Raw genomic sequence first — 9,718 nt, forward strand, 5'->3', positions numbered from 1 at the left:
TAGCACAGAAATGTGAAATCACAGACAGCAGGCAAAAGACTTTGTGCTGCTCCCCTTGTGTCCAAATTTTCATGTAGATCACAAAGAGCTTCGATCGCCTCCACAAACTTATCAAACTTCTCCTTAACTCTCCGTAACTTCTCCAAACTTCTCCGTAACAGCAGCATGATGAGCACTCCAGCGTGTTGTTGACAGCCTTTTCACTTAGACTCCAGTATGTTCCATTAACACATCCCATCGATGGGTGGAAGCAGCAAAGAAAGAAAACATTCTTTCAAGAGTCCCAAAAAATGTCACACATGATGCATTTTCAGCAAAAGAGTGCTGACCACACAAATTAAGTGAATGGTCCACACATCCACTAAAAATAGCCTTCCTGTTCTTTATTTTAAGAATGGCTTGCACACCTCCATGGATTCCAGCCATAGTGGCAGCATTATCATAGCCTTGAGAGCGGCACATCATTATGTCCAGTCCATCATTTTCCAGTGTTTTAAGAATGTCAGAACTGAGGTCAGCAGCGGTTTTCCCCTTTAAAGGAAAAAAATCCAAGAAATACCTCTTTTACTTCAACTTTCATATTTTTGATTTTTACATATCTGATCACTTCGGACATCTGGTCAGTATGTGATATGTCAGGTGTGCTGTCAAACATGATCCCAAAACAGTTTGCAGACTTTATGTCAATGACAAGCTTCTCCTTCACATGGTTTGCCAAGGCACTTATAAACTCATTCTGAGTGTTTGGTGCTAGATAAGAGACTGACACTTTAAGTTTACATGTGCTCTGTTTTAATCTCATAAGGTGCTCTTTCAGCACTGGATCATATTTTGACAGCATCTCAACCATCTCAAGAAAGTTCCCTTTATTTAATGAAGTTTCATCTTCCTTGTGGCCACGGAATGCTAGATTCTGCTTGGCAAGAAACAATGTTATATCAAGCAATCTGTACAAGATGTCCCTCCACTTTTTCTTCTCCATTTCCATTAAAGAAATACTTTTGGCATCAATGGTTTTGTGCAGCCTAAGTCCTGCTGCTAATGTTTTCCACTTTTCAAGGCAACATAGGTGCTCTTCGGATGTCTCATGGTTATATACTTTAGGGTTCAGTTTCCACCACATCTGAAACCCAGTCACAAATTTGGATGTCATACTTGTAGTACTAACTGCAAACAGTCGGCAGCAAAAACAGTATAATTTGTTGCTGACAACTGAGTAAATCATCCAAGACCGTAGAATTTTCTCGCCATTTGGCTTCATCTTGTAAAACCACTCTTTTGAAAGCTGACGTACACCACCCTTTGCTTTTCCATCTGAATCTTGCCTTGACACTGCACTGAAAGGACCATCTTTGTTCTGGAAATAAGTACTTCCCTTTTTGATGATTTCAACCCGAAAGTGATCTGGAACTGGTATTTCCCAGAAAGAAACATCATGGAAAATTTGCAAATCTTTCTCCATAACATCACTCATCTCCGTTGCAGTATCAAGGCTAGAGTCACTTTCAGCACTTTCTTCTGCTTGACATTCTTCCATTTCCACTCCTTGTTTTTCTGCTGTAAATTCTGCAATTTCCACTTCTTGCTCTTCTGTAGAATGCATGCAATCATCAGAAGAATTAGTATTATCAATTGGAGACTGACACGGAGGAGCTGTGTCTTTTGATGAACCCTGGCCATCATCCTGTCTTTTGACAAATTGAAGCATGGATCCAGCTTGCGTTTTCAGTGCTTTTTTTCTTGTTTCTTTTGCCTTCCTTTGCTGGCATCCACTTGGCCTCTTTGCTTTATGTACACCATGCAGCATGATTGAATATCACTGCACAATGTAAAAATGCATAATAGAATATTTTTGCAAAATTAAATAAAAATATGTAAATCTATTGTAAATAGTACAGGCAAAGGAAGGAAAACCTTGGACCATGTGATTCTGCTGTTACCCTGCCAGGTTAATTACAAGTGCAGAACACTGCATGGGGAAGTTAATTTAAATATACCCTGTTAGTCAATGAGAAAAGGTGTGTATTTTACCCCTAATAATTCAATATTGAAATCAATGCAGGGTTCAAAAACATGCAAAATTTAGAAAAGGCAAACAAAAAATTTTGAAAAACAAAAATAAAGTAATGTTAATATATGTATACAGATGTGTCCTCATACGCCAGGTCGCTTAAGAATCTTCTAGCATCGGGCATCTTCTTTGCTTGTTTCTAGCTAAAAATGCATCCTAGTTGCAACGTAATGTGACTAGGATGTAAAAGGAGGATTAATTTAATGCATGACACTCAGGGTAACTAGGGTAGTGTGACCAGTGCCATGGCACAGGGCACCGCAGGGCAGGGGGCGCTGTTTGGGCCTGTCAATTTTCCTGTTTATTATCATTCTCACTTGTAGCTTCCTCTTCTTTTATCCCCAGCATCTCCTGGCCTCTCATGTCTGTTCCCTGGCCCCAGCATCTCCTGGCCTCCCCTATCTCTTCCCTGGCCTTTCCCCATGAGGCCATGGCCTTTTTTCAGGTGCACTATTTTATGTACCCATTTAAAAAATGGGGGGGGCACCAATGCTCTCTTATGACACTTGTATATCTGTGTGCAACTAAATCTCTGAACCTGTATATAAAGTGCAGTAGTAGCAGCTGCAGCTTTCTTGCAATACAAGCTCTGATCTGTATACTGACACAATATACAAGTGTCATATATCAAATGAATCAACACAGTCTCCTTGTGCGTACTATAGTAGTCACATTGCATTGTGACTGAGACTCATTTTTAGCAAACAAAGATGCCCAACGTTAGCAGAGCTGCACTGGACCTGGCGGCTCACTCATGTCCAGCATCTCGCGCTGTATAGCATATCGAGGATAGATGTAGGAGTACACATCTATAATGATGTTAACATAAAGGGCATACACAGACCAATACCAATACCAATTAATAATTTAAAATGAGCCATTTAAATATACTCCTTAGGGTAGAGACAGTGGGGGCGATTCAATTGTTTGCACCCGTGGCTGAAGGCTCAGGGCAGGCGAGCAGAAATGTTCAATAAGTCGGCACTTTGGGCACCTAAATGGGAGTTTGGGCGCCCAAAGCAGGACTTAGCCGCTTTACGGGTTTAGCCCTGTCGATTTGGGCGCGACATGCATGGGCGCCCAAAAACAATTGAATATCGCACCCCAATCTCCCGTCACTTTAGGCGGGAGATAGGGTGCGATAAAACAATTGAATCGTCCCCAATGACCAACCCTCCATTGACTTTTTCTACTACCTCATTCCCTCCTCATGTTAAACTCATAACAGTAAGATCATATTATAAATCAAAGTTTGATTACATGTAAAGAAATATGATCTATTATGTAGTAATACAAAATGGACCCTCTCTCCCTCCCTTATCTGCAGCCAGGTGTTTATTCAGGGCAAAAGTTTCCTTGAACCCCCCCCCCCCACACCACCAACCTGACCCAAAAAAATTTAGACTAGTACAATGCTTTTAACATATAAATGTGTATTATGTATTTTAAGTCACAACAATAAGCATACTATACAATATCAGTGCAAACATACTCAGACTTACAGTGCAGATTTCTTGAAGGTGAAAGCAGAAACTAGGCAGCACTCAATTCCAATAGCGTCAGGAGTAGGGTTAGGCTGTCTCCTCCAGACTGCTATGAAAACTCTCACTTTATTCTCTGAAAATATGTTTATAATAAATGAGCAACTCTAATATATGGATAATTTATAAAGCACTATTATATATGTTAAATCAATGGGCAGCAAGAGTTTCCATTTGCAGATGGACAAGCACTCGCATTACCTCTATGGAATGCCCTTTATTCAATGCCGTATTAGTGCCCCTTATGCAATCTCCTTTAGTTGTGCCCATTATGCAGTTCCCCCTGTAGTAGTGCCCCTTTAGGCAATGCCCCCTGTAGATGTGGCCAATATGCAATGCCCCCTGTATTAGAGCCCAGTATGCAATGCCTACTTTATTAGAGCCCCATATGCTGTACCCCCAGTAGTGCCCCTTACACAGTTCCCCCAGTAGCGCCCCTTATACTTTACCACCAGTATCGCTCCTTATGCAGTGCCTCAGTAGCGCCCCTTATTCAGTGTGCCCAGTATGCAGTGCCCCAGTAATGCCCCTTATGTTGTGCCCCCAGTAGTGCCTCTTATACAGTATCGCCAGTAGTGCCCCTTATGCAGTACCCCCAGAAGTATGCTTTATACAGTGCCTCTCCGTAGCACCCCTTATGCAGTGGCCCAGCAATGCCCCTTATGTTGTGCCCCCAGTAGTGCCTCTTATACAGTATCGCCAGTAGTGCCCCTTATGCAGTACCCCCAGAAGTATGCTTTATACAGTGCCTCCAGTAGCACCCCTTACGCAGTGGCCCAGCAATGCCCCTTGAGCTGTGACCCCCATAGTGCCCTTATACAGTGCCCCCAGGATTGCATCTCTTATGCAGTGCCCCAGCAATGCCCCTTAAGCTGTGCCCCCAGTAGTGCCCTTATACAGTGTCCCATAGCCCCCTGTAGTGCCCTTATACAGTGCCCCATGGCCCTGTAGTGCCCTTATACAGTGCCCCATGGCCCTGTAGTGCCCTTATACAGTGCCCCATTGCCCCCATAGTGCCCTTATACAGTGTCCCATAGCCTCATTAGCGCCCTTATACAGTGTCCCATAGCCTCAGTAGTGCCCTTATACAGTGTCCCATAGCCTCCAGTAGTGCCCTTATACAGTGTCCCATAGCCTCAGTAGTGCCCTTATACAGTGTCCCATAGCCTCATTAGTGCCCTGATACAGTGTCCCATAGCCTCATTAGTGCCCTTATACAGTGTCCCATAGCCTCCAGTAGTGCCCTTATACAGTGTCCCATAGCCTCCAGTAGTGCCCTTATACAGTGTCCCATAGCCTCATTAGTGCCCTCATACAGTGTCCCATAGCCTCTAGTAGTGCCCTCATACAGTGTCCCATAGCCTCATTAGTGCCCTCATACAGTGTCCCATAGCCTCATTAGTGCCCTTATACAGTGTCCCATAGCCTCCAGTAGTGCCCTTATACAGTGTCCCATAGCCTCCAGTAGTGCCCTTATACAGTGTCCCATAGCCTCAGTAGTGCCCTTATACAGTGTCCCATAGCCTCATTAGTGCCCTCATACAGTGTCCCATAGCCTCATTAGTGCCCTCATACAGTGTCCCATAGCCTCATTAGTGCCCTCATACAGTGTCCCATAGCCTCATTAGTGCCCTTATACAGTATCCCATAGCCTCCAGTAGTGCCCTTATATTGTGTCCCATAGCCTCAGTAGTGCCCTTATACAGTGTCCCATAGCCTCATTAGTGCCCTCATACAGTGTCCCATAGCCTCATTAGTGCCCTTATACAGTGTCCCATAGCCTCCAGTAGTGCCCTTATATTGTGTCCCATAGCCTCAGTAGTGCCCTTATACAGTGTCCCATAGCCTCATTAGTGCCCTCATACAGTGTCCCATAGCCTCATTAGTGCCCTTATACAGTGTCCCATAGCCTCCAGTAGTGCCTTTATACAGTGTCCCATAGCCTCATTAGTGCCCTCATACAGTGTCCCATAGCCTCATTAGTGCCCTTATACAGTGTCCCATAGCCTCCAGTAGTGCCCTTATATTGTGTCCCATAGCCTCAGTAGTGCCCTTATGCAGTGTCCCATAGCCTCATTAGTGCCCTCATACAGTGTCCCATAGCCTCATTAGTGCCCTTATACAGTGTCCCATAGCCAGGCCTCCAGTAATGCCCATATATTGTGTCCCATGGCCCCCAGTAGTGCCCTTATATTGTGTCCCATGGCCCCCTTATATTGTGTCCCATGGCCCCCAGTAGTGCCCTTATAAGGTGTCCCAGCATGGAACTCTAATGGTGGCCCGGCCCCCAGTAATCCCCCTTATACTGTGCCCCCCCCTGTGTACTTACCTCTGGGTGTGTCCAGTTGGGGTGCGCAGCGCACTGTGCACTTGACTCCTGGCTGGCTTCCAAGTTCTTCTTTCTTGACACGCAGCGCGCTCAGGTCCGTGGTCCCTCCTCCTTCTCCAGCAGGCTGAGCGGCTCCCAGAAGGACAAGCGGAGCCAGCGTGCGCGATGACGTCATCGCGGCCGGCGTCCAGAAGCACACACAGGCACAGAGAGATCCTCTGTGCCTGTGTGTGGCTCTGGACGCTGGCCGCGGTGAATGTGCAGTGCGGCTCACCCCGGCGGCGGCGGGCAGACCAGGACGGACATCATGCGGCGGATCCCAGTGTGTGTCTCCAGCAGCATGGTCGGCGGTGGTGCCTGGGGTGTGCGGCCCGCGGGTGTGATGTGCTGCTCTTCTTGGTGTCACCCCCTTGAAGGGTGACACCAGGTGCGGGCCGCACCCCCCTAGTGACGCTGCTGTGTGTAGGTGATAGCAGCAATGTTCTGCAGTTAGGTTACTTGAAGTGAGATGGAATGCACTGGAAGCGTGCAATCACAGCAGGGGCATATCTACAATGGGTGCAGGGTGTGCGGGGCAGGGGGGCCCTGCACCGCACAACCTGAACCCATAGTTTTACTTACCATTCCGGAGTCCCGCGTCGGCCCGGGGTCTGGCGCTGTAAAAACAATTGGAAAATGGCCGCCGCGGTCGTCTTTACTGTGTCTACGGAATCAGTATGATTTACCGCCGGCAGCCCGCCAGGGGTAAAAATCCTGCTCAACAAAAAGTTTTCACTAACCCTATTCTATGGGATTTCGACGCCTGTCATTGGTGCCTTGCTGGAATTAGACAGTCGGGAAGCCGACAGTCGGGATTACGTCCGTCGGCTTCCCGACTGCTTCCCGTGTCTACAAGTCCTTTCCATTAGAATACCTCAAGGTGTGGAATTGTGAGGCAAATATATCCGAGGTGTTCCCCCCTTGTCAAAATCCCTGCGCCGGTATCCTGACTACAGGAATCCCAACTGTAAGTAGCGGGGTTGGGGGGAGGGTTAGTGTTAGGGACTAAGGGGGGAGGGTTAGGTTTAGGGTGCAAGGAGGGGGAGGTTAGGGTTAGGCACCGAGGAGGGAGGGTTAGGGAGAGGGGGAGGGTAAGAATACTGACTGACAAGTGTTAGTATTCTAACCCTGTCGGGATGCCGGGATCGGCATTTTGACCACCGGGATCCAGAGTGCCGGCATCCTGAACCCATTCCCACCTGGGGGCAGCCTATCAGCTTGTAATGGAAATGGAGGTGGGATGAGAGACCATTCCCCCTTGCCGCAAGGCTGTGTCACTTTCTCGGGGCATGTTGGGAGATATGTTATATGCAACTTAATATTTCACTTGAACTCACGTTCTGTAGATTGATACAAATTGCTGTATTTTTATGTTTTGATCACGTTTCCGATTTCTCTGTGATGTCACTATTTGTTAGCATTTAAAAGTTTGTAGTCTATTAAAATTAAGAGCATGTTTTCTGTCTAGTAGTGCCATGATCTTAATTGATAGACTTACAGCATTCAATACCAACTGTATTCTTGTACCTAATGCTGGCCATACACTAGTACGACCAGCACAAGATGAGATTCATCTTACGATTTCCCTTGAACTCCCTGGCAGCTCCCTGGCAATCCCGGCCGCGCGATTTGGTGCTTTGGACACACGATGTACATACGATCTCACGATACGATCGATCGTATGCCTGCTGACAAACTGATCATCAATTTTCAAAATGTCACTGAAATGACACCAGTCGGACGCACGATGCATCGCATGCACAAATACACGGCACAATCTGCATACAATTACGATATATAATATGGGCTGCACATCTGATCATACGATACGTTTTAAGAGCGGCGACAGCACGCATCGGATCCTACCTACATACATGATTCTTTCTACACAATTCATCGTACGACGTGTCTAAAATCGGGCAATCGGCCCAAAATAGCACTAGTGTATGGCCAGCATTACCCCTAAATAACATGTTAGAATCACTAGCTCCAACCCCTCCGGATTGAACTGTGAATCGTGGCATTTTGTTGCTAGGGGGAGGGGCCTAATGACATGGTGCCAGCCTGCCAGGTCCCGTATTCATCACAGGTCTACAACCCGAAGCTGCTGAAAGGTAAGTGTGCGTGTCATATATGTGTGACATATATATATATGCACAGTATATATGTGTGTGTGTGTGTAAACCCACCTGTAAAAATACTGCATTTTCCCCTGAGAATGCTAGTCTCCTGTACCCACTAGCAGACATGAAAACGACTGCACGATTACGACATTGTAATCGTGCAGTCACTTGTCAGTCTGTGATGAGCCTGCACTGAACGAGCAGTCGTTCAGTACAGGCTCATCCATCATCTGCAAACATGCTCAACCTGACGTTATCGTCAGGTTGTCCAGCATGTTTGCACGATGACAGATGTCTAAACGACCAGCGGGCACGCGCATCGCGGGTCGTTTTAGACATTTTTGCAAACGATTTATGACCAATTATGATATCGTTATCGTTCACATCGTTCATTTAAATCGTCTAGTGGATAGGGGCCTTCAGTGACTGGAACTATATATTTCAAACTAACATTTCATGTGAGGCAATCTGCCCTTATCTACAGTAGTTTCATATTTCAAAACACAGGTAAACAAGAGAGTTGTTTTACTATAAAGAAAACAAACTGTACTATTGATGCGTCATTTGTTGAAGCCACAAGTGTCCTCAGTAACGATAACAGGAAAAGGAGAAACTAGTGCAGAATATTATTTTTACACCGGTCAGGAATCCTGTGGAATTATTTGTACACCTGTCAGGAATCCCGTTTTCTTGCCATTTCTTTCATGGCAAGGAAACATGTTTGTTTATATTTAGATTAACTCATTAAACTCCATCCAAAACTAAATTTTAAGTTATGGATCATATCCAGTTTATTTTGGATTTCAATCAACTTTTATTAACCTTTAGTAACGTTGTGTAAAATGCTCCATATTTTGCTTTAGGTTTCTTTATAGCTGTTCAGTGAATCAGCAATCAATGTCCATACTGTATTTCTAAAGTTATTCTTGTCTACTTAATGCACAAGTGTACAGCATATGGCTTTACACGTCAATGTTGGCTGTAATGTAGAAAAATCTGGGTACTCATTACAAGACATTGCTTTGGCCTTAAAGCTTATTTGGATGTAAGGGGCCAAATGTAATAGGGTAAGAGTCAGAGAATGTGAGAGTATAGCAGTAACCTCTCACACTTTTTAAAGTCGGCCAATATAATAGTGCGAGATCAGGCAAACTCGCAGGTTTTTCTGACTCAAAAACTCTCACGATTTAAACCCTCATCCAGATATTTTCCCATTTTGAAGATTAAACTCGACCAATGTGAGAGATTACTGCTAACATTTTCTAATCTCTCACCCTATTACAGTTGGCTCTTGATCTGAGATAGCACAGACTATTTATTGGTATAACTACTGTATTTAGGGTTTGCTATAAAACGTTTTGAAGGTGTAAAATCAACACTGTGGGTTATTTAAGTATAATTTATATCATCTCTATTTGTGGGCAATAAATAGTAATAATAATAATAATGATTAAGCTGAAATATTTGTACTAATAGTATTTCGGGAACCACCTTGAGATCTGACACCTTAAATAATTCCTCAAATAAAAAATTGAGTAAAAGTACAAAAACTGCTATCATTAAACATATAATAATAATGTAAGTGAAACCCTATTTACCATGAAATGAAACTCCA

At 44.7% G+C, this 9,718-nt stretch overlaps 1 pseudogene; it reads right to left on the reverse strand.

Annotated features, from left to right (window-relative positions):
- Positions 1 to 204: 204 nt before the first annotated feature.
- Positions 205 to 1,807, reverse strand: LOC148537814 (zinc finger MYM-type protein 1-like; annotated as a pseudogene).
- Between the last annotated feature and the right edge of the window lie 7,911 nt (positions 1,808 to 9,718).

Source organism: Taudactylus pleione, unplaced genomic scaffold (genome assembly GCF_031769625.1).
Source record: "Taudactylus pleione unplaced genomic scaffold, aTauple2 ptg000043l, whole genome shotgun sequence".
NCBI classification, from domain to species: domain Eukaryota; kingdom Metazoa; phylum Chordata; class Amphibia; order Anura; family Myobatrachidae; genus Taudactylus; species Taudactylus pleione.